We start from the raw sequence: 6,434 nt of genomic DNA on the forward strand, positions 1-6,434 counted from the left end.
GAACCATTGGGCCAGAAGAGCTGAAATGTACATGAAAGCTTCCTGACATAGTACAGATTCAAGTTTATTGAAATCATGGCCTCCTGGGGTTGTATGGGGCCACAATAGAGAATCAAAGTTTTACATACAATTATTCAGGAAAACTCTTTCAATATGAGCCAAGGTGGCTCAGGTGAGCGATGTGGCCCATGGGCCTCTTGTTCAACATATAGAATAAATAGTTATGTTGTATTTCCCATGGAACATTGAAACGTTTAATGCGTTTACCAATTAATCACTGAAAGAAAGATAAAATTGTTGTTTCATATGTTTTATGAAAACTTAAAGATGTTTCATTTCTTTTCATGAAAGACCCCTTAATTACCCAGTAATATATAATCAATTCTTAACAGATTATGTAAATTTGATTTATATTAAGGATGTTTGATCTGATTACCCATCATTATCAATCTGTCTAATATGGCCATCATGTGTTACTATTGCTACGCAATCTTGGAGCATGAGGTAGAATGCGAGCCAGCTCTTTCATAAGTACATGTATCTGGAAAATATTTCAATGTCAAAGGTTACAACAATGTGATAATTTAATCATTGTATGTCTAAGGTGTTGATAATAAAACTGTTATCTGTTCAACTTTTTCTTCTTAATTAAAATCAAGACTAAGTAACAGAGGAAATTGTGGAAAAAAATGTCTGTCAAATACGTCAAGCTCTTACATGTAGTAGTTGCAGATTCAACTATTTATAGAGATACTGAGTTATGATGCACACAAAAATGGGTCTGGCACAAAAATGTTGATTTAGCTCAAGATGACTGGAAAAGTCTATAACACAGAGAGACTGGGTATTTATTCAATTGTGCATTGATTGATTGAATATTGTTAAACGTCCCTCTCGAGAATATTTCACTCACATTGAGACGTCACCACTGGCGGTGAAGGGCTGTAAAATTTAGGCCTATGCTCGGCGCTTATAGCCATTGAGCAGGGAGGAATCTTTATTGTCCCACACCTGCTGTGACACAGGACCTCTGTTTTTCCGGTCTCATCCGAAGGACCGCCCCATTTAATCGCCTCTTACGACAAGCAAGGGGGTACTGAGGATCTATTCTAACCCGAATCCCCACGAGACTATTCAATTGTGCCTGATGATTAAACTAATAATAAACATGTATGGAAAATTTATTATCAGTTAAATACGATACTGTTGTACAGAGGCAAAGTTGCATTTTATAGGCTAAGACAGTGTAAGGCTCTACAGGAACTAGGTTAGGCTCTACAGGGACTGGGTTATACTCTACAGGGACTAGGTTATACTCTACAGGGACTAGGTTATGCTCTACAGGGACTAGGTTATACTCTACAGGGACTAGGTTATGCTCTACAGGGACTGGGTTATACTCTACATGGACTAGGTTATGCTCTACAGGGACTAGGTTATGCTCTACAGGGACTGGGTTATACTCTACAGGGACTAAGCTATGCTCTACAAGGACTGGGTTATACTTTACATGGACTAGGTTATGCTCTACAGGGACTAGGTTATACTCTACAGGGACTAGGTTATGCTCTACAGGGACTAGGTTATACTCTACAGGGACTAGGTTATACTCTACAGGGAATAGGTTAGGCTCTACAGGGACTAGGTTATACTTTACAGGGACTAGGTTATGCTCTACAGGGACTAGGTTATACTCTACAGGGACTAAGCTATGCTCTACAAGGACTGGGTTATACTTTACAGGGACTAGGTTATGCTCTACAGGGACTAGGTTATACTCTACAGGGACTAGGTTATACTCTACAGGGAATAGGTTAGGCTCTACAGGGACTGGGTTATACTCTACAGGGACTAGGTTATACTTTACAGGGACTAGGTTATGCTCTACAGGGACTAGGTTATGCTCTACAGGGACTAAGCTATGCTCTACAAAGACTGGGTTAGGGTTTACAAGGATTGGATTAGATGTATGTGAACTGGATCATATCCTAATTAGTATTAGAGTCAGGCCCGTGAACTCAATCACATTTTTTATTAGTGTTAGAATCAGGCCCATGAACTGAATCATATCCTAATTAGTGTTAGAATCAGGCCCGTTAACTGGATCATATCTTAATTAGCGTTAGAGTTAGGCCCGGGAACTCAATCACATTTTATTTAGTGTTAGAATCAGGTCCGTGAGTTGGATCATATCCTAATTAGTGTTAGAATCAGGCCCGTGAACTGGATCATATCCTAATTAGTGTTAGAATCAGGCCCGTGAACTGGATCACATCCTAATTAGTGTTAGAATCAGGCCCGTGAACTCAATCACATCCTAATTAGTGTTAAAGTCAGGCCCGTGAACTGGATCATATCCTAATTAGAGGCCCGTGAACTGAATCACATCTTAATCAGTGTTAGAATTAGGCCCGTGAACTGAATCACATCTTAATCAGTGTTAGAATTAGGCCCGTGAACTGGATCATATTCTAATTAGTGTTAGAATGAGGCCCGTGAACTCAATCACATCCTAATTAGTGTTAGAGTCAGGCCCATGAACTGGGTCATATCCTAATTAGAGGCCAGTGCACTGAATCACATCCTAATTAGTGTTAGAATCAGACCCGTGAACTCAATCACATCCTAATTAGTGTTAGAATTAGGCCCGTGAACTGGATCACATCCTAATTAGAGGCCAGTGAACTGAATCACATCTTAATTAGTGTTAGAATCAGGTCCGTGAACTGGATCATATCCTAATTAGTGTTAGAATCAGGCCTGTGTACTCAATCACATCCTAATTAGTGTTAGAATTGGGTCCGTGAACTGGGTCATATCCTAATTAGAGGCCAGTGAACTGAATCACATCTTAATTAGTGTTAGAATCAGGTCTGTGAACTGGATCATATCCTAATTAGTGTTAGAATCAGGCCCGTGTACTCAATCACATCCTAATTAGTGTTAGAATCGGGTCCGTGAACTGGATCACATCCTAATTAGTGTTAGAATCAGGCCCGTGTACTCAATCACATGCTAATTAGTGTTAGAATCAGGCCCGTGAAGTCAATCACATCCTAATTAGTGTTAGAGTCAGGCCCGTGAACTGGATCACATCCTAATTAGAGGCCCGTGAACTGAATCACATCTTAATTGGTGTTAGAGTCAGGCCTGTGAACTGAATCACATCCTAATTAGTGTTAGAAGCAATCCCGTGAACTCAATCACATCCTAATTAGTGTTAGAGTCAGGCCCGTGAACTGGATCATATCCTAATTAGAGGCCCGTGAACTGAATCTTATCCTAATTAGTATTAAAGTCAGGCCCGGAAACTGGATCACATTTTAATTCATGTTAGAATCAGGCCCGTGAACAGAGTACAGCATCATATATAGGAAAACGAAAGTAGAAGGTATGACGTATGCAATTTGTGTGTGTTTGAGTGCACAGAGTTTCCGGTCGGATCAGTTCACGGGCTTATAGCCTTTCCCGGAGTTTTCACATATTATTTTACGACAGAAGAAAATATGATCAATTTATTATCATAATGCAGGCATGAGATGTCAATCCTACGTTATTGAGAAATGGGGCTCAAATATCCTGATATATTATGTTTGTATCGAATAAAAGTATCTGGGACCGGGACCCGGGACCGAAGACCGGGTTTTAGTCACGGGACCGAGATCGAAGACCGGGACCGAGACCGGGTTTTAGTCAGTACCGTTTCTTGAGTTGTCTTTCTTTTATCACAGCGCTAAAAATTTCTCCCAAATCCATGCAAAGCGAAGTTCTGATGGAAGCAGTGAGTCGTCTCACAGTTTTAACACTCAATCTGAAACGAAGTAAACCCAGTTACACGTTGAAACACTGTTTTGGAAGACAAATTTAAATGTGAATGAATCTGGAACAATACATTAATGGTACAATTTGAAAGCTCAAGGTCGACACCTAATCATATCATTGTATTGTTCCGGATGTTTGTATTCCTACAACCATAAATAATTGAGCGTATTACAATGCACTTACATCACGTATAAGACGTCCTTGCACAACGTGGTACGAAAGTATCATTACCATACAGAAAGAAGAAGTAGAAGAAGAAGAAAGGAAGCAACACGGTACGAAAGTATCATTACCATACAGGAAGAAGAAGAAGAAGAAAGGAAGGAAGGAAGAAGAAGAAACAGGGATTCATTCTAATCTAATGTGGTCAATTTAACGTACGACTCACGGCGGGTGTGACCGGTCAACAAAAACTATACATATATATACACCTAACACTAAAACTACACTAAATCTACACGCGTAGTTACACCGCAGATCTCTGTAGACTACATGGCTTGCCAATCAATGCTACATGCTAGCGAATTAGGAAATGTCCTATTTGTCCAAAGAGCTGATCCACAATGTCTAGGTTTAGTTTTAGTGCTAGGTGTATTTATATGTAGTTTTTGTTGTTTTGTTATTATTCTCTGTTGATAATGGCCACAATATGTAATTCTTTTCGTTTGTCCTGACGAAGGGACAGGTCGTTTGTTTTGTAAGTTTGTTTTTTTTTATAGATATTGTCACAGGGTTGTTTTTAGTGAAGGACTAGTAAAAGCGTGTTGCTTAGAAATTTTATGCAATGGAATTTAAGAATCTTACTTGTCTAAGAATGTGCTTTTAAGAAGAAATTTTTTTAAGAATATACCTTAGAACATTCTTAGAATTTTTATGCATCTAGGTTTTCAACTACAATTAAAATTAGATTGTTAAAATTTCGGGAAAACCCGTCTCTTCTTCAAGACAATTTACATAAGATAGCTAAAGATAGTAAAAGATATACAGAAAGAAAGTTTACACTCTATATTACATGTCTAATGTTTTTGGCTTGCTATTCAATATATTTTCATACCAAATTTTTTGGATGGCGATGCAAGAATGGAGGAAGATTTTCCTGCATCGTAAATCGCAGGGTTTCAGAAGGGATGGATCTGTAGCTCTCTGGTCTATCCCGACCCCCCCCCCCCCCCCCCCCCCGAGAGTTACAGATTTACAGCCAGTTACTTCTATGTCCTAATCCTTGAAGAGACACAAACATTCGAAATTGACTTTGATGTTCTCGATGATTTGTAACAAGGGATACGGTAATCCTGTTTTCTATGAGGCGCCGGTGTAGAATTTCTGATGTCAAAATCATTTTCTTAATATCAATTATTCAATCTTCTGATATATACATTATGTATCTTTTATTAGAATTTCTTGTACATGTATCATCACCGGCCAAGGAGTGTATAGAGGTCGGGACCCTTGCTTCCAGATCGGGATGTCCGAATTCGATTCTTGATCGGGATGTCCGAATTCGATTCTTGATCAGGATGTCCGAATTCGATTGCTGCGTGAAGACAGTGACTGTTCCTTTGCCAAGCTCCTTGCATTAGAAGTGAAAATCACAGGTTCGCAAGGACATAGGATATCCAAAAATATAGAATTTTGTAAAATGGACTTTAAATGATTTAATATCACACCCGCCGTGAGCCCTATATCTTGATAAGGTAAATGGAGTCATCCATATTCAAAATCAGTGTGCCAAGAACAGCCTAACAATCGGTATGAAACAAGTAAGACAGCATTTGACCAAATGATGGGTTGTTTTTGGCAAACTAGATTGTTGTAACGACCATAGAATTTGCAAAATGCTGACTTAAACGAGTCTGTTGAAAACCCCTGCAGCATCAACTTGTTTGTCAGTAGCCTGCCTCGATTAAGAAACTGTTCATACGCAGAACAAGCTCTTGCGTATCGAATCAGTTGAAAGATATAAACACCATATGCAGGTAATACTGGAATATTGCTACATAGATATAGGAAGTTTTCGATGGAGAAGCTGAAACCATACCGTTTATCATAAAGTTGAGTTGTTAGTTTGCCGTTAATATATATTTTCAATAAAATATACAAGTTTTAAGCAGAAGTGGACGACTTTGTGGTGTGTTTTATATCGAGTTCACAGGGGTATATCGAATCGACATGCGAATGAAAATTATTATTGTTTATAGATACATTGTAAACCGTCGTCGATATATCTAAATGTCGCATTGAAAGCCACAACAAGATAATTTTTGTTCTCACATAGAAGTTTATAACTTCTGCTTCATAAGAATATAAAACAGGTCAGCTAACAAAGGAGCACAATTCGTGCCCATGGATATTCATCTGATGCGCCAAAATTGGCCACATGTCACGGTTGGTGTTGGCACGATAAAGAACAGTCGTAAGAGCATACACAGTTCCTCCTTTAACTTGATAACGTATTTACATGTACCTGAATAAAAATTCTTCAATGTATTGTAACCCAACCCCCCAATTTGTTATATCACGAAGTCCCACATTTTCTTTTATCAAAAAAATTTTTCCGATGAGAAATGGAAATGGAATTTCTAATGTCAGAAATCACAGAACGTTTTCTGATA

The 6,434-nt window shown here is 38.6% G+C and overlaps 1 long non-coding RNA gene across 1 annotated transcript in view; it reads left to right on the plus strand.

Moving 5' to 3' along the window:
* Positions 1–634, plus strand: part of LOC130050180 (uncharacterized) — a 3,533-nt gene extending 2,899 nt beyond the window's left edge. The window contains exon 3 of the long non-coding RNA XR_008798594.1: positions 1–634. This exon is cut by the window's left edge and continues 828 nt beyond it. This is a non-coding gene — a long non-coding RNA (uncharacterized LOC130050180).
* Positions 635–6,434: the final 5,800 nt, after the last annotated feature.

Source organism: Ostrea edulis, chromosome 9 (assembly GCF_947568905.1).
Source record: "Ostrea edulis chromosome 9, xbOstEdul1.1, whole genome shotgun sequence".
Classification (NCBI taxonomy): domain Eukaryota; kingdom Metazoa; phylum Mollusca; class Bivalvia; order Ostreida; family Ostreidae; genus Ostrea; species Ostrea edulis.